Source organism: Rattus norvegicus, chromosome 18, assembly GCF_021556685.1.
Source record: "Rattus norvegicus strain SHRSP/BbbUtx chromosome 18, alternate assembly SHRSP_T2T, whole genome shotgun sequence".
NCBI classification, from domain to species: domain Eukaryota; kingdom Metazoa; phylum Chordata; class Mammalia; order Rodentia; family Muridae; genus Rattus; species Rattus norvegicus.
In genome coordinates, this window is record NC_141551.1 from 73,228,464 (window position 1) to 73,251,140 (window position 22,677).

General features: G+C 41.5%; 1 protein-coding gene, 1 long non-coding RNA gene and 1 other non-coding gene across 6 annotated transcripts in view; 2 read left to right on the forward strand and 1 right to left on the reverse strand.

Annotated features, from left to right (window-relative positions):
• LOC147999885 (uncharacterized) overlaps positions 1 to 7,004 on the forward strand; it is a 39,414-nt gene extending 32,410 nt beyond the window's left edge. Inside the window, exon 3 of the long non-coding RNA XR_015643081.1 lies at positions 5,840 to 7,004. This is a non-coding gene — a long non-coding RNA (uncharacterized LOC147999885). The remainder of the gene's footprint in view (positions 1 to 5,839) is intronic.
• The window catches only part of Ark2n (arkadia (RNF111) N-terminal like PKA signaling regulator 2N), an 83,809-nt gene that overhangs the window by 51,309 nt on the left and 9,823 nt on the right, over positions 1 to 22,677 (reverse strand).
• Positions 5,991 to 6,118, forward strand: LOC120098380 (small nucleolar RNA SNORA17). The gene has a single exon (XR_015643191.1). It is a non-coding gene; the product is annotated as a small nucleolar RNA SNORA17 (small nucleolar RNA).

Genomic DNA, 22,677 nt, shown 5'->3' on the forward strand with positions numbered 1-22,677 from the left:
TAACCAACAACAAGCCATCTCTCTATCCCAGCTAATGGTCTTTTTTTTTTTTTTCCGGAGCTGGGGACCAAACCCAGGGCCTTGCGCTTCCTAGGCAAGTGCTCTACCACTGAGCTAAATCCCCAACCCCACCAGCTATGGTCTTTTGACTAAACTCTTCTGCAACATGATCAATAAAAAGCTAAAATCTAAAAATCACTCGACTAGTTAAAATGTGCATGACTCTTGTTTCTTCAGGGAATAAGTTATATGGATAGCACAAATGAATCTGAACTACTTTTTTATACAATATTATTTTTAATATTATACATCAATCAATTAACTTGCATTTCAAAATCCTTAAACTTAAGTTTTAAATGAGATTTCATCACAGTTGCCTAAATATGTCAACAGTACTCTGGTTAAAACCCACATGAATATTTCCAAATCAATCACAAAGGACTGGCATTAACCAACCATAAATAGAACCAGTGAGCACATCAAGGTCTTTCCAAACAATGTGGGCATTAAGAAGGAAAAGGCTCTTCATAGAAAATGAATAGAGCAGCTTGCAGTGAACACAAACTAAATGAGGAAGTCAGGGAGATGATGGCTCAGTTGGTAAAGTGCCTGCTGTACACACATGAGGACCCAAGTTTGGATTACACACATCTATACCCCAGTGCTTGAGGGCAACAGGCAGCTTCTTGGGAGTTCACTCGCCAACCAACCTAGCCAAACCCTTGAGTTCTGGGTTGAGTGAGAGACTCTGTCTCATAAAACAAGGTGAAGAGTGACCTAGGGAAAACGAGTGATATCAACCTCTGACTTCACACACACAAGCACTTATGCACACACCAACAGAAGTACTGAACACAGAACACACAGAAACCTTAAGTGGACAGAAAAAGTGGTTATACTATCTGTTTAAGAACAAGCAATTTGGGGCTGGGGATTTAGCTCAGTGGTAGAGCGCTTACCTAGGAAGCGCAAGGCCCTGGGTTCGGTCCCCAGCTCCGAAAAAAAAGAACCAAAAAAAAAAAAAAAGAACAAGCAATTTTGGGCTGGAGAGATGGCTCAGTGGTTAAGAGCCCCGACTGCTCTTCCAGAGGTCCTGAGTTCAATTCCCAGCAACCACATGGTGGCTCACAACCATCTGTAAAGAGATCTGATGCCCTCTTCTGGTGTATCTGAAGACAGTTACAGTGTACTTATATATAATAAATGAATAAAAAAAAAAAAAGAACAAGCAATTTTGGGGCTTGGGGATTTAGCTCAGTGGTAGAGCGCTTGCCTAGCAGGCACAAGGCCCTGGGTTCGGTCTCTAGCTCCGAAAAAAAGAAAAGAAAAGAAAAAAAAAAAAAAAAAAAGAACAAGCAATTTTATTTATAATTTTGTCTAGGGCACAGAATCTCTAGAAGGATCCTTAACAAAGTGGAAGAGAGGGACAAGGAATAAAATTTTGTTATCATATACAATAAATATCTTTCAAAGCTCTATGGTAAGTCTTCTGAAAGAGGACAGTGCTTTTACTTTGGACACTCTACCATTTGGGTCATTTTTCATCAATAAATGTTACAAAGCTTTCCCTCTAGGACATAACTTTCTTATAATTAAACACAGGGTTGGGTCTAAAAGTCACTAGAAACAGAAATCCAAGCTAAATAAAGTTCTCTAAACACAATGGGAAAGATATACACAGTTTAATTGTGCCTAACAATCAAATTATCAAAAAGTGGACTTTTTTCTTTTTCTAGTTTTCTTTTGAGATTACAATATGATTTTATCACTTTTATCCTCCATCCCCTCCCTCCAGACAGTCCCATATAGCCCTCCTTGCTCTCTTTCAAATTCATGGCCTCCTTTTCTGTGGTCACTGTGTACATGCTTGCATGTGTGCTTGTCTGTATTGTGTTACTTTTATTTTTATTTTATTTTTATTCGGGTCTTCAGGGCTACTCTTTTGGTGTCCTCCTCCCTGGGGAAGACTATTCCTCCTGCTCTTAGTGTTCCTTAGTTGCATTCCTTAGTATAGTTCTTGGTGTAAGGTAGAGGACTCATGGGCTTTCCCCTGACCAAAAAGTGGATTTTTTTGGTAGGGATAATCAAATAGCTGGAAGTAGGACATTGATTTTTTTTTTTTTTAAGTGTGAAGCCAGAGTTGGCAAGATGGTTCAGCAGATAAAGGTACTTGAGCTAAGCCTGACAACTCAAGTTTAATCCCTGGGATTCACACAGTAAATAGAAGTCTTTGTCCTTTGAACTCCATATGCAGGAGGTTGATCACCACCTCAACTTTACATCCTCCTCTCCCGAGTTTGGTTTTTGTTTTGTTTTGTTTTGTTGTTGTTTTTGTTTTTGTTTTGAAGACATAGAGTCTCGCTATGTAATTTCGTCTGGCCTAGAACTGACTATGTAGACCTGACTGGCCTCAAACTCATAAAGATCCACCCGGATCTGCCTCCTGGGTGCTGGGATTAAAGGCGTCACCACAACTGGCTCCTGAGTTCTTAGGAAACTTCACTTTGTTGTCTGGGAACAGTATACCCAATCTCTGGAACAGTCATGGCACTAGATACCTCTCACTATATCGACTGGTCAAGAGTGAGTTGTCTGGCGCTAGAAAGATGGCTCAACAGTTAAAAGCACTGGCTGTTCTTTCAGAGAACTTAATTCAATGCCCAGCATCCACATGGTAGCTCATAACTGTCTGCAGCTCTAGTTTCAGAGGATCTGGTACCCTCACGCAGACATACATTCAGGCAAAATAGCAATGCATATAAAAATTAAATCTTAAAAAAAAGAAACACTAAGTCATAGGGGTTTTTGTTTTTTAAAGTGAGTTATCTGGTAGAACATGGAACTCTGGAATTTTTAGTTCCCGTGGTATGACAGAAACCCACTAGAAAGAAGTGGTAAGGAGTCCCTTTGCTACTCCAGAAATGCTGCATCCCCAAGCAGTACTGCACAGAAGCACTCATTAAATCTGCTTGCAAGAATGGTTCTGGACAATAAAATATTTTGTGATTACTAACTGCCTAAACAAGAAGTCTGAAATATTGTCGATACTACATGTCATACTTCAACAAATTTCTTTGGGGAAGTGAGACCCAGTTATACAAAATAAGGGAATAGGCCACGTTTACAAGTCCCCCCGTTTCCTTGGTCTTTCTTTAGCTGGTTGCTTTGCAGTATGGTTTTTTAGAAACAAAGTAATTCTGTGAACTGGGGCTATCATATACTCCAGTTTTGCTCTGTACTATCCTTTTTAAACTTTTATCCTTTTTAAATGCAGGTGCCAAAGGTCAGCCATCTCAGTGGGTAAAGGAACTTACAGCCAAGCCCAAAACCTGAGTTCAGGACCCACATTTGAAAGAGAACACCAATCCCTTGAGGGCTGGCTGCTGACCATGTGCACATTGTGGCACATGTGCACTCCCATACATACATGAATGCATACGTAAATTCACAGATATTAAGTAAATAAAATAAATAAATTGTAGCAGAGTAGCAATAATCCAATGCTTTGAGAATATACCCAGACAAACTTGCCAAACAGATAAAGTTGAATCTGAGCGTGAAGCCTTGAAAGCTTGAGCTGGTTAAGATGGCTCAAATGGTTTAAAAGACACTTGTCAAGCAAGCCTAATGGCCTGAGTTTCATCCCTGGAACCACAAACCGCATCTCACAATTTGGAATACACACCTGAACTGAAACAAACACACACACAAACACACACACACACACACACACACACACACACACACACGCCATTAAATTTTTAAAAATTAAAAAAAAAAAAAAGTCCTAAGTCTCTCCCGTCATTTGGTTTAGCAAACACCACCATTTACGTCTGTTTAAGACTGTTGTGTATGTGCTCATCTGGGTGAGCGCATGTGCACAGCATGCATGCAGGGCCTCCTAAGACAGTGACCTGATGTGGGCACTAGGAGTGAATGCAGTGAGTGACGCTAACACTGAGTCAGCATGCTTCCAGCACTGCTGTGCATGGTGTGAGTGTCAACTCTGCTATCGATTTTCTTCCCATATGGGTCAGAACAACCAGAATAGGTTCATCCTATCTCCTGAGAACAAACAAACCTGAGATAAGCAATGTTTTTAGACAAGGACATCCAGGATGGAAATTCTTCTTTGTAGTGTGGTAAGACATGCCTGTAATCCCAGAACTTGGAAGCAGGAAGGATTAAAAATTCAGGCCAGTCTCAGCTCTATGGGAAAATGGTTCATTTGGTAAGGTGCTTGCCTTTGCAAACACATGAACCTAAGTTCAGTCCCTAGAATCCATGTGCTTTATTTCTAACAATTAAATAAATGTATAGGTAAATAAGTAAACAAAACAAAGCAGTTTGCCATGATGATGACATGTGTTTGTGATGCCAGCCAGCACTGGATCCTTGGAGGCTCAATGGCCAGCCAGTCTATACTACTTAGCAAGTTCCTGGCCAGTGGGAGACCTTATAGTGAAACAAATAAAAGTGGAAAAGACCTGAATAACACTCAAGGTTGTTCTCTAGCCTCTCTCTATATATATATAAAATCCATATATAAAAAGCATCCATAGCCCTTTCTAATGGATAACTCATGAAGTACTGGCTATACTACAATCTGGCTGAGGTAAGAACATAGAACATCATCATCACGAGAGAGTTCCTGACAGAACTTTGGGACTATTAAATAAAAATCATCCATGTATATACTGAAATCACCAAGAACTAAGAAAAAAGTAAGAATGGACAAGATGACAATGAAGAACAAGTGCCGTAGGGACAGAAAAGGGACAGTGATTTAATGGATGGCCACAGTAAGTAGATTCAAGAAGGAAAAGAAAAATTCCAGAAAAGAGTAGCAGTGAGGACCACTTACCCTTCCTCTCTCTCTCCAGATAGGAGGAGAGGAGGACAGCAGGAGAAGAACACCACTAGTGACCTGTTAGTGTGTGAGAAAAAGAGAAGGTTCAGAAGAGGCTGAGAATTCAGAAGACAAATCATGAACTGCAAAGTACAAACTGGAAGGCAGTTAGGAGAGAGGAGAAAGCAGAATGAGGGAAGAGCAGTGCTTTCTCCAGAAATTATCATGTAGGAAACAGCATGACTTGAGAGTGTGGGGTTTCTTTTGATGACATTCATGAAATAAAAAAACTACCCTAGCATTTAATACACTCAAGATGTATTTCTTCTTGGGGCTGGAAAGATGGCCTAACAACACTTGCTCCTCTTTCAGAGGTACTAACTACTCCAGGTCCAGTTCTGACTCCTTCTTCTGACCTCCACAGGCATTGAAAATACATGAAACACAGCCATATATGATGGCTAATCACACATATACTAAAAATAAATCTTTATTTATTCCATGTCTCTGTGTGTGCGTGTATGTGTGCAGGTGTGTAAAACACAGCTAATTCTGGTCATGACTCAGTAAACTGATTTCATAACCCATCAGCGGCGGCAGCCCAAATGAAACCTGGAAAGCTTTCCCTAAAGTCTGTACACATGGGCTGTGTATGTAACTCAGGTAAGAGTGTGTGTTTTTCTATCACTCACAAATCCTGGATTTGATCCCCAACACCACACAAACCAGAAGTAGTGGTACAAGCTCTGATCCCAACATGAGGAAGTGTAAGAGGGAAAATTTAAGTTCAAAGTCATCATCAACTAACAGGGAGTTTGAGTTCAGCCTGGAAAACAGAAATCCATGCACAGGCTATGTTGACAATACAGCTGGTTTTTTAAAAAAATAAATTATGATACATTCTATTGAAGAAGCACTGGGCTAGCAAAATGACTCAAAACATAAGAGCATTCTTGCTTCAAAGCCTGACAACATGAATTCACTTCACAGGACCTGCATGGTAGAAAACTGACTGCTCAAAGTGGTCCTTCGACTTCTGCGTCAGCACCATGGAGCACAGGCATGGACTTGAAAACACTTGCATACACACACATGTGCACACATACACATACAGAGAGACACAATAAAGAAATGCCGTGCTCCTGCCCCTAGAGACATTGCAATGTGATTGCTGTGTCACATGTGCATCAGTCGGTGGCAAAGAGGAGAGGTATGTCTTTGTTCTGTGTTCTGATCTACAAACATCTGAATGATTAGTAGCCTAACATTCCCTGGAAAAAGCAAGCTTGAGACCAATACTGTCTGGTGCCAGAGGTTCTGAACAGGGAGCTGGCCACCTCTCTGGTGCCAGGTTACTGGATAGGCCTGAACAGGAAGCAAGCCTGAGGCTAGAAGAACCCAGCAAGGAACCACAGGCCCCAGGCAGCCCAAGACAGATGCCCCACTCCTGTGGGCCAGGAGAGAAGCAAGCCTGAATTGACCACCAGTCTGGTAATATGGGACCCAGAAATGAAGCTAGCTTAAGATGAACACCCAGTCTGCTACCCCTCAGGTCTGGGGGCTGGGGCAAACCATGCTCAAGATGACACCTGCCATAAAGCACAAGGAAGGCACAGTATTCCTGAGATCACTCCTGAGAGGACCCCAGACACTTAAGAGACCCAAGATGCCACTAAGAACAAGTAAGTGGTGGAGAAATGGAAGAGAAAGAAAAACAAAAGGATATATGCACAACAAAGAGAGTTAGTATTGGAGGCTCAAGGGTAGTGAATAGCCGGTGATACCACCTGAAACCATGATGGGGTCCTGGCCTGTGCTGACACTGGGAGCCATGTCTGGGTCTGTGGCTCTGCAGCAGCAGGGTCTGTTACCACCAAAGGTGAGATGGATATCTGCATGATAATGTCATTATACAAGCGAAGGCAGGTATAGGATACAACGAGGCCTGTCAGTGGGCGAGAAGGAAGGATGAGCAGGAGAAAAGCTTTAGAGAGGAAGAGGACACTGGAGCAAGGAGAAGCAGCCGAGAGAACATGGAGGCCAATGTTAAGATTCCTCTCTGCACATTTACAGGTTGTTATGAGTGTTCTTAAGGGATGGATGTGTACAGCGCTTTGTATGTTTAGGTGGGCAATTATATCTTATCAATTGGATCGGAGGTTATTGTGTTGTGTGTTCTTTCATGTGACAATTTAACTGAATTCAAGAGAGTGTGTGGTGGATGGAGACACTGAGCCACCACAGAATTGGGATGTGTATGTCTGGCATGATGGCAACCTGCCTTGGGACTAGACAGGTAGAGAGATTGCTGTCAGGCTCAGAGAGTAGCCATCGACAGTGTGATATGGGATGGAGCAAAGCAGGTGAGACATTTTGTCTGGACTGCCACTGGGGATATATTGATGTCTGAAGGCTGTGCAGAACCGGCCCCAGCCCTCAGCTCTCATCAAGGAAGAGCTGGCCCTAGAAGCATGAGGGCAGGCACATTGTTGGAGTTGTATGTTAGCTGGTCCCAAGGATGTAAGCATGAGAAAGCTAGCTCTCTCACTCATCTTCCTGTGGTGGCATGGACAAGAAAGAAGTACCCTTCACCCTCACCACTTGTGACAGGCAGGAGACCTGACCCTAGGGTCATGAGACAGGAGAGCTGGTCCTGCCCCTCACAAGCTGCAGTACTTGGAAGAACAGGCCCCATACCTCACCTGGGCAGCACAATAGAACTGGTCCTGATGGTGGGACTTCGGGTAAGCTGGGCCTCAAGAGTGTGAGTGTGGGAGAGTTGGCCCTGCCTATTGTCTGCCATTCAACAGTATTCCATACCCTTGCCCCTTGCTTCCTGGGGCAGGTGGAAGGGCTAGTTCTTGGGTCATGGAAGCAGGAGAGCTATCTCTGCTCCTCGTCTGCTACAGAACTGAGGAGAGCAGGCCCTAAACCTTGCCTGAGCAGCAGGGTGGAGCTGGCCTTGAATGTGAGGGTTGCAGGTGAGCCAGGCCCAAGGGAGTGATCATAGGAGAGCTGGCTCTGCCTCTTGTCTGCTGGGCAGTGAGTGGCACAGATGAGGGAGAGACACCCACTTCCCCTCCCTTGTCCTTCACCATCTGTGGCAGACAAGAAAGCTGCCCCCAGGATTATAAGACTGGGAGAACTGGCCATGTCGTTCACTGGCTGTAGCACTCAGGACAGTGGGCCTGCACCTCACTTAGGCAGCAGGGTAGAGCTGGCCCTGGTGCAGGGGCTGCAGGTCAGCCAGCCTGCAGGGCATCAGAGCAGGGGAGATGACCATTTCTGGTGCCTCTCAGGCCTAGATCAAGGGCGTTCAATTGGTCCACCCCAACATTTACCCCATCAATGAACTGCCAGAGTGGATGAAGAGGCCGGTCTACAGATCCAAAACTACAGGATCTTCATGACACAGGGCAACAACGGGATATCTGAAAGGAGCCCCACTGAGGTTCCAGTACTGATACAATAGCAGAAACCACATATCTGAGTCACTGCAATGAACATTTTTTTTTTGCAAGCAAAAAGTGTGGAGAAGGGTGGGTAGGTAGGGGAGCACCCTCATAGAAGCAGGGGGAGGGGGAATAAGGTAGGGGGTTTATGGATGGGACACTGGGAAAGGAGAGAACATTTGAAATGTAAAGAGAAAAAAGGAAAAGAGAATAAAAAGAAGTGTGGAGAAAAGGGAACACTGTGGGACACGCTGTTATACAGTACAGCTTCCACAAGATTTTCTCTGTTGGGGGAAGGTTGCGAGGGTGGAGGGCAAGTATGAGGGGAAAGGAAGATGAGTGGGATTGCAGTGCATGATGTGAGGTTCGCAAAGAACCAATAAAAAGTTTGAACATTCTTTAAAAAAAAAAAAAAGAAATGTAGTACTAAAAAAAAAATAAAAGAAGTATATAAAGTAGAAACAAATTAACACAACTATATTAATATGGGTAAATGCAGTCAGTGCTCTCAACCACTGAGCCATCTCTCCAGCCCCCTAAAACGTCTTATAAAGCAAGGGAGCATTTACCAAAATGTGAAGGTCGCAGTTACCTATAGGTGGAAGAGCGAAGGTTGAATACAGAGAGATTAAAAGTATTGACAGAGGAAAGTGTGGTGGCTCAAGTCTATTATCTCAGGAGACTAGGAAGGAAGACTATGAGCTCAGGCCATTTTAGACTACAGAAGACCACCTCAAAACAAAACAAAGAAACAAAAAAGACGAGGCTGTGCTGAGAAAGTGCTTGCTGCACAGACCTGAGAACCTGCATCAGATCCCCAGCATCTATGCAAAAGCCAGGCATAGCAGTAATGTTCATCTGCATGCAGCCCTAGAGGGAACAGAGGGTATGGGGCAAGTGGATCATGGGAGCTCACTGGGAGAGCCTTCACCAGAAACTAAGGTGGAGAGTAACTGAGGATAGCATCTAACTTTGTGTTACATACAGGCTTTCTGGCTATAGGCAAGTTTGGGGGCTAGCAAATCTCTCAAAAAATATATATATATATTGCTATAAAGCAAAGCAAGACTAACAAGAACCATTTCAATTCTCTGGAAATTCACCAAAAAGGCATACAAAAAATAAGTGCTGATGCTTGAAAACTGGATTTTTGTTAACAACAGGAGTTAACATTCTTGCCTAAGGCGATCTGCAAGCTCAGGAGATTCTGTTAATGTGGAAAATGCACTGAGAATCTACAGTAAACACTGACAAAGTACCTTCATTTCAGTATGTAGAAATAGACCACACCTATATCCAGATATTGTGGGGAAATGATAATCTTAGCCAATAGAGTAGCCAAGAGCTGTACTAAGATATGGCTGTAAATGTATCAACCATATCCTCAGCTGATGTGTGAAAAATATCCTTCCTCCTCCAAAGGCTCATGTATTTGAACCCTTAGTGCCCAGTTGGTGGTGGGGTTTAAAAGATTCCTCTTAGAGGGCTGGAGAGATGGCTCAGAGGTTAAGAGCACTGACTGCCTCATTTCTCTCCCCACTTCATCCCCCACTCCCACTCCCACCAACCCTTTGCCTCTGTATATGAATACACGTGTGACAACTAGTTTCCTGCTTCTGTTAACATGCTCTGACTTCCCCACCATGATTAAACATTATCCCCTTGGAACCATAAGCTAAAATAAAAGCCCTTTCTTCCTTAAGTTGCTTTTGGTCAAGGTATTTTATTCCTAACACAGAACGGTAACTAAAACAGAAGAAGACACTGAGGTCTGTTGCATAAGCATTTCGGAAAATAATAGTGGTGGAAAGATTTTGAAAGGGCCTCAGCTTTAAAATGCATTCGGCTATCTCCACACAGAGCTACTGGGAGAACAAGGTCTTACTAGCTCCAGATGCTGGTAGATCAGTACGCAGTATCATAAATGAGAAGCGCAACCACTAAAAACGTAACATTTTAAAAAAGAAAAAATACTGAACAGAGAAACCAGCAGCCATACACCAGAGTGAAGACACCTCACAGATCTGTAATCTAACAAAGAGTGTAACATCTTCAAAAGGATAGAAATCAAATTCCAAAATTGGAATATTTTGTCTAAGATGCCCAATTTCAAAAAAAAAAATTTAAGACTTCCAAAATTTTAAAGACTTCATAGGAGCTATATTTTTATAATTTATATATATTTTAAATATGTTCAAAAGCTTAAGGATGGGGCTAGTGTACCTCAGTAATTACCAAACACGCACAAAGCCCTAACCTCAAATTCTCAACAACACACACACATACACACACACACACACACACACACACACACACACGCGCGCGTCACTCACTCACTCACTTACTCACTCACTCAGACTTACTTAAAATCTTATTTTTAAAAAAGCCCAGTGGCTGTGGTGGCACATGTCTTTTTAATCCCAGCACTCAGGAGGCAGAGACAGGTGAGTGAGTCTCTGAGTGCAAGGCCAGCCTGATCTACAAAGTTCTAGGACAGCCAGCGCTACACATAAGACCCTATCTTTACAAAAAAGAAAAAGAAAAATACCATCATACATTTAATGGTAATCCTCAAAAAGAGAACAGAACATAAGAAAATTGGAGGGAAAAATCTTAAAAGCCAGTGGTAGGTAGCATCCACTTGTAAGCCTAGTACTTGAAAGGTAGATGCAGTATTTTCTCAGCTATTAAGCAAGTTCAAGGCCAGACTAAACTACATGACACCCTGTCTAAAAAAAGACAAGGAAAGGAAAAGGAAAAGGAAAATTAACAACTCACACATGCTCTAAAGTTGATTTAAAAAGAAGCAGCAGCATCTCAAAACTCAGAGAGGATAAACTGACAGTGGGCCACATGACAGCAGCACAGGCAGTAAGGACAAAGCACGAATTCTCAAGAACGCAGAAGTAATCCGGTCCGTGAAGAGGAGCCTTACAAAAGGCAGTATTAGTAGACCCACACTTTCCAAATGCTGGGGTAGAAAGCTGTCGACCAAGATTCCCAAATCCAACAAAACCATTCTTTCAAAATTAAAAGAAATGCAAAGAGACCTTCATAACCAAAAGTGGTACGGACTGGAAAGATGGCTCAGTTAAGAGCAGTGACTGCTCTTCCAGAGGTCTTGAGTTCAATTCCCAGCAACCGTATGGTGGCTCACGACCATCTGTAATGAGATCTGGTGCCCTCTTCTGGTGTGTCTGAAGACAGTGACAGTGTACTCACATAAAATAAATAAAACCTTAAAAAAAAAAATATGGTAGGACCCTAAATAATGAATGATGACAACTAACAGGGGGATGTTGGGGGTTAGCGTACGAAAGTCTTTCTTGAATCTTATTTTTAAAATATAGAAGGGGCCAGAGAAATGAACCAGCCCATAAAAGTTCTTACCATGAAGCCTGAGGACCTGAGTTCAAAACTCAGATTCCCGGGGCTGGGGATTTAGCTCAGTGGTAGAGCGCTTACATAGGAAGCGCAAGACCCTGGGTTCGGTCTCCAGCTCCGGAAAAAAAAAAAAAAGAACCAAAACTCAGATTCCCATAGTAGATGGAAATCCAACTCCCACAAGTTGTCTTCTGATGTGTAAAAATATCATGGCATATATGTGTATACATATGCACACACATACAAGTTGTCTTCTGGTGTGTAATAACATCACGGCATATATGTGTATACACACACACACAAGTTGTCTTCTGGTGTGTAATAACATCATGGCATATATGTGTATATACACATACACACACACACACACACACAAGTTGTCTTCTGATGTGTAATAATATCATGGCATATATGTGTATATATACATACACACACAAATTGTCTTCTGATGTGTAATAATATCATGGCATATATGTGTATATATATGCACACACATACAAGTTGTCTTCTGGTGTGTAATAACATCATGGCATATATGTGTATATACATATACACACACACACAAGTTGTCTTCTGGTGTGTAATAATATCATGGCATATATGTGTATATACACATACACACACACAAGTTGTCTTCTGGTGTGTAATAATATCATGGCATATACGTGTATATACACATACACACACACAAGTTGTCTTCTGGTGTGTGATAATATCATGGCATATATGTGTATATATACATACATACACACAAGTTGTCTTCTGATGTGTAATAATATCATGGCATATATGTGAATATATACATACATACACACAAAATAACTGAAATGTACAAAAAGCAATTGTTTCATTTATATTCAGGTTTGTAATTCAAACAAATATCAAATACATCAAAATAATAGCTATCTAGTATACCTCTATAGTTCCACTACTTGGAGGTAGAAAAACTCAAGAGGATCAGAAGTTCAAGGCCAGTAAAGGCTATCTATATAAGATAGCCTGAAAACATACATAAAATCACACTATACAGATGACAGATATATATTTACATATATAAATGTGTGTATGCATACACACACACACACACGCACACGCACACGTGTGCAATAACAATAGAAAAAAGGCCATGAATTTGTAAGAAGGTGCCTAAAGAGAGGAAAGGGGAGAAATGTTATAACTATACTATGACCCCAATAATAAAAAAGTAAAATAAATTAAATTAAATAAAAAGGGCTATAGGCATGAATATGCCTTTAATCCTGGCACTCTGGAGGCAGAGGCAGACAGATCTCTAAGAATTTCAGATAGGGCTAGTCAACATAGTGAATTCTAGACATAAGACCCTGACTCAAAGACAGACAGACAAGACAGACAAACACAAAAACAAAATGATTTACTGTATTGCTCCCTGGATACATTACATAACTATATTTTAAACTAATTATCTCTCTTTGAGGCATCTGAATAAGAATGGCCTGCATGGGCTTGAATGCTTAGTCACCAGAGTGGCAGTATTTGGAAAGGATTCAAAGGATTAGGAAGTGTGGCCTTGTGGGGGAAGTGTGCCACTGGGAATGGGCTTTGAGGTTTCAAAAGCCCATGCCAGGTCCAGAGTGTGTGGTTGTATGTTGTGTGTGTCTCTGTCTCTCTCTCTCTCTCTCTCTCTCTCTCTCTCTCTCTGTCTCTCTCTCTCTCTGTCTCTCTCTTTCTACCTATGGAACAAGATGCAGTTCCCGGCTATTGCTCCAGCCTCTGCCTGCGTGCCATGCTTCCTGCTACAATAATAATAAAATAACCTTCCGAAACCGTAAGTAAATCCCCCCAGTTAAATGGTTTCTCTTATTACAGTTGCCTTGATCATGGTGTCTCTTTACAGAAACAGAACAGTGACTAAGACACTCTTCTACTACACTGAATACCTAAAATAAAGATTTTGTAGTAAGTATATTCAACCTTCAAAAATAATTCTGCACTTATATTTAGTGTCTAATAAATGGATCCAAGCAGAATAGAAAATGGAGGTAAAGAAGCCATGGTGCTGTGATTTGAATGAAAATGTTCCTCAGACACACGTTTGACTAGTTGGTCCCCAGCTAGTGGTATGACAAGGTGGCTCGCACTGAGAGCAAGCCTCTGTGGCTCTACTGGACTCTCCACTGGGGCTCTCTTGCTTCCTCATCCTTGGGCAGCCACATGAATGTGGCATATGCAAATATATGAATAAAATATTCAAGTTCAAAAAAAATTCTTTCTCATCTACAAAGCTGGTTTTGCCTAAGAAAAACCTCACATACATGATAATGAATCATGTTACAACCATAAAATGTCTTGACCTCCTAGTGACTTATATATAACTTTAAAAAACATTTAATTCCTCTTGTCTATTTTTAATCTTATTTTATGTATTTATGGATATCTGTGTACTATGTGTGTGCAATGCCTACAAAATCCAGAAGAGGGTGCCAGATTCCCTGGAAATGGAGTTACAGCTAGTTCTGGACCACCATTGGGTGTGGAACTTTGGACCCAGGTCCTCTGAAGAGCAGCAGTGTTCTTTACCACACAGCCATCCATCCCCTCTCTTATTTTTTGACTTGTTTTAATTTTACCAGAACTAATTCTTCTTTCTATAAACCTGTACAAGGCACCCCATAAACTGCTTTTTTTAAAAATTATATAGCCTTGGCTGGTCTGGAATTTACTATGCAGATCAGGCTAGCCTCAAACTTAGAAAGATCTGCCTATCTCTGTCTCCCAAGTGCTGAAATTAGGACATGTGCATCCATGCCTAGCACCAAAACACAATGTATTCTTTAGAAATGTAATTTCAAAATCATACATATATGCATGCATGCATGCATGCATACATACATACATACATACATACATGACATTTTAGAGAGACTGAGAAGCATAATCTACCCCATGGGTATATGCTGTTCTTTTTACAGTAAACCCACAACTTTGCTTCATTCTGATTCATCCTCAAATTTTTTTCTAAGATCTCAGTCAAGATCCAACCAGTGTTTAAGGGGAGGGTCCTGAGAAGAACTCTTCAGGCAACAAAGCTGACAATTCCAGTGACATTTCTTGCTGCCTCTAACAAATTCCATAAGCTATCCATAGAGATGGGGCTGAGGAGATGGCTCAGCAACTCAAAGTACTTACTGCAAGCCCAGTGCTCACAGACATCTCCCAGCCATCTTTACTCCAGATCCAGGGGATCTGATGCTTCTTCTGGCTTCTTCAGAGCCCAGGCACACACATGGTACAAAGACTTAAACATAAGTACACACATACACATAAAGTTAAAGTATTTTTTAAAAGTTATTTCTAAATGAGATAAGTGGTATCAGTAAAGAGAAATTTGAGAGTTAAAGGAAACAAGGTTTCAAGACAGATCAGGAAAATTCTTTCAGAGAAGAAAAAGGGGGGTTTCTGGAAGAACACTCTTAGGTGACAAAAGTAGACCACAGACAGGATAAAATAGGTAGTGGAAAATAATCAACTGAGTGTGTATGGAGTAACACAAGAGCACAAACCATAAACAGACAGAAAATACACAGACGAGAGAGGATGATGGCACAGCCTATAGTCCCAGACCTATGAACTTGCTAGACTTGAGTGAGTTCCAGGCCAATCAAAGCTACACAGTAAGACCCTATCTAAGTGTGCGTGTGTGCGTGCGTGCGTGCGTGCGTGCGTGCGTGCGTGTAAAGCAACGTATAAACTCACTGAACACTCAGTTTAAGCCTTACCTTTTTCAACTATATACCTTTATAAGCAATCATTAACCATCATTTACACAGCTATAATGACGTGGCATTTCTGCTAAAACAAACTAAAACTGCTGTCCTTTACCCTCGTAACAAAATATAAACTGAAGTCACTCGATGTTACAAGTTTATTGCTGCCACAAAAAAAACTTCAACTGAAACCACAAGTTGAGGCTATAAGCTGATAAAAGTTGAACCTATTAAATGACATTTCCCAGGACAGAAACGTAGATCTGTGGAGGGTCCATGTACACAAATCTGTTCTATCTCCAGGACTAAAATAAATTAACTTAATTAACAGAACACTTTAAGGCAAGATTTCGCTCTACAGAACAAGGCATTCTGACTGCCGGCACTGCTACAACTGCTTACTTAATCGTCACCCCAAAGCCGACAGAACAAGCAACTACGTCTCAAACACCGTCTGCATAAGCCGTTAGCTTACCTTGCTGCTGCATATGTATGCTCCAGTACGCTTTCATACTCGTATTAATATTAAATATCTTATGAATTTTAACTGTGCTGTCTTACACAAGACATATAAAATAAAGATGGATTTCTTGTTTTTTCTTTTTTTTTTTTTCTTTTTTTCGGAGCTGGGGACCGAACCCAGGGCCTTGTACTTGCTAGGCAAGCACTCTACCACTGAGCCAAATCCCCAACCCGGATTTCTTGTTTTAAAAAAAAAAAAAAAAAAGACTCAAAATTTTTGGAGAGCCAAAGTTTACTGGTAAAATAAGAAAGCTTCTCTTCACTAAGAGTATATGAAATTTTCCGCCACAAAAATTTAAAGGAAGAAAGCCTTAGAGTTGAGGTAAATTCTTTCCTCTTTTCCTTTGACAACTGGGTCAAATAATACACACGCTGCTTTAAGTAATCTAGATTCAAATATCAAATACTAGGGTTTTTATCAGTCTCCTTTGAAAGATCAATGTAGGGGCCGGAGAGATGGCTCAGTGGTTAAGACCACTAACTGCTCTTCCAGCGGTCTTGAGTTCAATTCCTATTAACCACCTGGTGGCTCACAGCCATCTCTAATGGGATTGATGTCCTCTTCTGGTGTGTCTGAAAACAGCTACAGTGTACTCAGATACATAAAATAAATAAATCTGAAGGAAGGAAGGACACTGTATTTTATGTGCTGGAAGGGATGCTAGAAAAGGAGAACATTCATTCCTTTTAGGAGGGGGAAGGAGGTAAACACAGAACAAGAAAGGAAGTAAAGGGAAGAGCAGGGTGCAAGTGATCTGATAAGGGAAATGGGAAAGGGGAGTCTTTAGGGAGCAAGAGGGAGGTAACCAGAGAAGGAGGAAGGAGGGTAAGTTAACAATCAGGATGTCAGAGGCTGGAGAGATGGCTCAGTGGTTAAGAGCACTGTTAGCTCTTCCAGAGGTCCTGAGTTCAAATCCCAGCAACCACATGGTGGCTCACAACCATCTGTAATTGATGCCTTCTTCTGGTGTATCTGAAGACAGCTACAGTGTGATCATATGATCTTTAAACAATCTTAAAATAATCTTTAAACAATAAGTATGTCTGGAAAAGCTATATTGAATCATAGTTATTAACTCTTTACCTAAAAAACTTTAATATGTGTAACTCTACATGTTAATATACATATATAGCTTTAACAAACTTTTCTCATCTGGACTGGCCACTGCTCCCGCCAAGAGCCAAACACCACTTAACAAAACCCCCAATATCAGACAAAAGAAGCCCTCTTTTGAGTTGTTTGCCAGGGCTTTCCAAGAGTCCCAAAACACAGTCGATTGCTACTGTGCACCCCCAAAGGTGGGAAGTAAACCCCTATTGCTGAAGATTCCGTGCAAGTTCCACAGGAGGGAGACAACCAAGAGTCTACCCCGCTAAGCGGCCTGGAAAGCGCATCGATAACCAGTGGGGCACAACAACCCTGAGGGTGCAGTGTGGCACACCAACCTTGGTGGCAATCAACACCAAGATGAGACTGAAGCCCTGACCTGCTCAGCAAGTACTCAGTGTTAGTAACGTCACAAACATTCATCGTGGAGCTGCAGAGCTGGTGTCTCACGGGAGCCGTCACCCCTACTGAGTAATGTTTAGGGTACTGGAGGGTACTCTGCACACCACCAGGGAGGAAAAGGTAACCACCAAGCCAGCTACAACCCCAGCCATCTACAATAGTGTCCTGCTGCACGATACTCTGGTACAATAGTGGCACAAAAACTGTGAGAGCAATTATTAGTAATTATTAGCTATTTAGAGTTAATGCCCACTCCATGTAATGGAACCCATGCATAATATTGCTCAGGTGGCCAAGAACATGAGATTAGATTTGGCATGGGAAACCCAAATATTACTGTTCTGCTAAAAGAATACTGCACTAAGATGACTCCTAACAAGTGATCTTACTGCAGGACCTACCAATCGGGTTTTTGCTCAGCCATCATCAGAGAAGCTTCCTCCTACCATAGATGGTAACTAATTCAGTGAACCTGGACCAGACCATGTGCACAGTGAGAGACTATGTTACACTTAGTCTTAAGCAAAGAAACGTCTTCATCAAACCCCTCTCCTCAGGGTACAGGGAGCTATGCAGAAGAGAAAATGGAAAGATTGTAAGAGCCAGAGGGCATGGCTGACACCAAGGATACAGTGTCTTCCACAGAGCAGGACTGATGCAAAGAAACTATGGCAGCATGCGCAGATGGGGTCCAGTACTAAGAATGGGAAATGGGCACGAGCTCCCATCCCTAACTAAATATATCTCCAACTGACCGCTTAGAAAGGAAAAGATTCTGGTGGAGTCCACTGCTCATATAAACCACAATGACGGCAGGCCCCAGGCCCAGCAACAGACAGCCAACACAAACAGACTCAGTGGTGTTTTGTAGATTTGCTGCTTAGATCGCTTTGATTCAGCTTTTTTTTTTTTTTTTTTAATTATACTGGTCTTTTCCTTGTATATTAAGGTTTCCAATTTTTGTGGTTTTAAGGGTTTGTTTTTGTGTATCTATGTTTCTTGTGCTTTTCTTTCGTTTTTGGTTATGGTTTTGTTTTTTTGGTTTGGTTTGGTTTGGTTTGGTTTGGTTTGGTTTGGTTTGGTTTGGTGTTTTTGCATGGAGTTGGACAGGTGGGAGGAAAGGAGGATCCAAAAGGAGATGGGGAGAGGAAACTAAGATCAGAATATATTCTGAGTTTTCAATTTTAAAGACACAAAAAAGAAGAAAAGAGAAAAAAAAGAAATAGAGTCAAAAGCCAGGATTGGTGGGTGGTACAAGCCTTTTATCCTAGTACCACCACCACCACCACCACCACCACCACCACAAAACACACACACACACACACACGCACACGCACACGCACACGCACGCAGCCAAAACTCTGAATGAAAGCTGCCTTGGGGCAAATACCAAATTAATTTAATAACAGATCAAACTTTAGGCCAGGGCAAAGTAAGACAGCCCAATCTGATACTCTTGAGCCAAGACCATCACAGTGGCTTCTACCATTAGCTAAAAGGAGATCCAGGTTAAAAACAGCATGTGCCAACAGGTCTATCAGGAAAGACAGGGAGATCAGTACCCAGAGAATTTGATATCACTACCTGACTCTTACTTGTATAGATGTCTTAGTCACTGTTCTATTTAAGTGAAAAGATGCCGTGACCAAGGCAACTCATAATTTATTGTAGGCTTGCTCACAGTTCCAGAGCTTAGTTCAGTGACATCACGGCAAGGGGCATGGCAGCAGGCAAGTGCAACTCACTTCCTTTACTGTAAAATGGATACACCTCCTAATCCTTCTCAAGTAGTACCACCCCTGATAACCAGGCATTCAAATACATGAGCTGATGGGCCTCCTACAGCCACATTAGGTCAAATGCATATCATCTACACAGACAAGAGGCCTTGAGAAACAAGCAAGCAAACATTCCCAAACAGCATTCCCAACTCAGTATCCATTACCCAAGTTTAACCAACTAGGAACTAGCCTCAAACCAAAGGCTAACAAGGAAATTTCAAAATGCACAAAGGAAACAAGACATAATAGCATGAACCTATAATCCCAGCGCTGAGAGGCCTAAATTGAGGAACAAAACTTCAAGGGCAGCCTACAAATAGACAATGTCTTTAGACAGACATATAAATTTAAAAAACAATAACAAACTAGTGGTATACCTCAGTGGTCGAGTGCTTACCTCAAATGTATGACGTTCTAGGTTCACACAGAAATAGAATCAACTCATAGAATATCAACTCAAACTATAAATGCATATTCAAACTCCCAAAGAATAATCTTATACAGATTTTCTTTAAACCTGTATGAAAAAAGAAAAATGAAAAAGGAGGAAGAGAAGAAAAATACAAAAAGATATACACAAAAAAGCAAATAAACAAATAACACAACAACGACAAAAACCCATGCACTATCTAGAGCCTGACATGACAGGATGAATGAACTGGAGCTGGTGAGACACCTCAGAGGGTAGAGATACCTGCTACCAAACTACCTGAGTCTGTCCTCGACCACCAACTCTAACAAGGTTTGCCTGACATCCCCATGTTCATGGCCCCCGCTCCCAACACACACTACAATTTTATTAAAAAAATTCTTACGGATCTAATACTCAATATCAATACTCTCATACTACATGTCTTAATGTTTAGAATGGTTAAGTTATACAGTATAGTTGAAATTTTTACAAAGTACTGTGAGTTCCAATCTCGAATAGAATGAAAACTTGATACACCTACCCACTTCCACTACAAAGCTGGTAAAACTCATGAGGAAACACACAAGCACATGTCCTACAGGCATGTAGAAAATGAAACATATATTCAAGAATCTTTGCCTATAACCCCAGCACTGGAGAAATTTTGACAATTTGTTAACTGGCTTGGAGTTTAAAAGGTTTATTCTGAAATAGGGTTGTGTACAGCCCACGCCGGCCTTGAACCAAAGGTTAATTTCAACTCTCAGTCTTCCTGTCTCTACCTCCCAAGTGCTAGGCTTACAGTCAGGTGCCACCACATGCCTTTTCTGTTTTAAATGTTGGATATATCATTGCTAATTTTTAGGCATTTTAAAAGCTGAACCTGAGCAGTAGTAGTACATGCCTTTGCCTTTAACTCAGGAGACAGAAGCAAGCAGATCTCTGAGTTCGAAGCCAGCCTGGTCTACATAGTGAGTTCCAGGACAGCCAAGGCTACACAGAGAAGCCCCACTTCAAAAAATAAAATAAATGAAATGAAATGAAATAAAGTAAAGTAAAATAAAACAAATGAATACATAAGTAAGTATACTTACATTAACAACTATCTTTAAATAATTCTATTTTAGGTTTTGAAATCAATATATTAAATTTTATTACTGATTATAACTAGCCTGAAATACTCATTTCCAAAAACAGAATATGTAGGTCAATGGCCGAGATATATTTAGAAAGATATATTTAGAACACTTCCTGAATTTCCACCCAGCTTCAAGACTAGACCATACTATACTAGCAACCTCTTTTAGTCAAATATAAACATTCTAAACATCTAGGTTTTCACAAAAGATGACCTGGATTGTAATGCTTTAAAGACAAGAGTTGTTGCTGGGGCTGGGGCTGGGGCTGGGGCTGGGGCTGGGGCTGGGGCTGGGGCTGGGGCTGGGGCTGGGGCTGGGGCTGGGGCTGGGGCTGGGGCTGGGGCTGGGGCTGGGGCTGGGGCTGGGGCTGGAGCTCACTTGGAGTGCTTGCACACACAAAGCCCAGGGCTGGATGCTCAGCACCACGTAAACTGGGTATACTAGGGTATGCCTATAATCCCTGTCGTAAAAATAAGGCTGCTCCGCTTGAGAAGCCCACACTCACAATGCCTAGGTATATGTCTTCTTAGTGCTTCTCTTACTTTTAACCCTCTGGGGTAAGATCTGTGCTATGATATCCTTCACAGGGCAAGGCATGGGGGCAGACAGCTTTAATCCCAGTACTCCAAAGGCAGAGGAGGCAATGGAGCTCTGCTTGTTCCAGGCCAGCCTGGTCTACATATCAAATTCCAGGCCAGCTAGGGCTACATAGAAGTGGGGAAAAAAGAGGAGAAGGAAAAAAAGGAGGAGGAGGAAGGAGAGGAGGAGGACAAGGAGAAGGTTAATTAACCCAACTTTGCTTCAAATCAGTAAGTAAAAGTTTGCTTTTATATTACTGCGGGTTGGAACAAAACCTATTGTATACTAGGCAAGTGCTCTACCTATAATCATCAGCCCCTTTTTTAATTTTATTCTGAAACAGGATTTGACTAAATTGTTCAGGAGGGCCTTCTACTTGCAAGCTTTCCCTGAAGATGGCAAATATATGACTATAATAAGATTTAAAAGTCCTTTAAATAAGTTTTCTTCAGCTACAGACTCCTTTAAAAAAAATTTTAAGCCAAAATTACTAGTGTCTGTCTGCAACCTCAGAGTTTGAGAAGCAAAAGAGAGATGAGAAGTCCAAAGCCAGCCTGAGCTTTAAAACAACATTCTGTCTCAAATAAATAAGCCAGGGACTTAAGAGGCAGAGAAAGGAGAAAACAGTGCAAATTCATGACCAGCCTGGTCTACATATTAAGTTCCAAGATAGCTAGGGCAACACAATGAAATCTTATCTAAACTCAATTCAGACACACACACACACACACACACACACACACGTATAAATGTACATATAGACATACATATACACATAACAGAGTTTTTTTTTTAAGTATTTCTTGAAGAAAAGTGTCCTGAGTGCATTCAGGTTGCCTCTAACATATCAGAGATTCAGTGGCTTAAACAGCAGAGCTTATTTTTCCCAGTCATAGCAACTACACAGCCTAGTATCAAGGTTCTGGCAGATCTGGTATCTGGCCAGGGTCTGCATCCTGGCTTACAGAATGCTCCTCCTCACTGAATCCTCACATGGTGGAAGGGAGAAGCAATCTAATACCTCTCCAATGCCCACAGCCAATGTAGCTGAACACTCCTGATCTCATCTAATCTTTCTCTGGCCTCTTTTATAAAGGCACTAATCCTACTCATTCTGGCAGATCCCTCATGACCTAATCACCTCCCAAAGCCTCACCTTACTAATACCAATGCTGGAAGTGAAGAACTCAACACATAAATTTTGGAAAGACAAAAATTAAGACCTTAGCAAAAGGCTTTCATTAAATGTTCTAAATAATCCCTCACGCCCAGTCTTAATATTTAACACAAATGGAAAACAAGT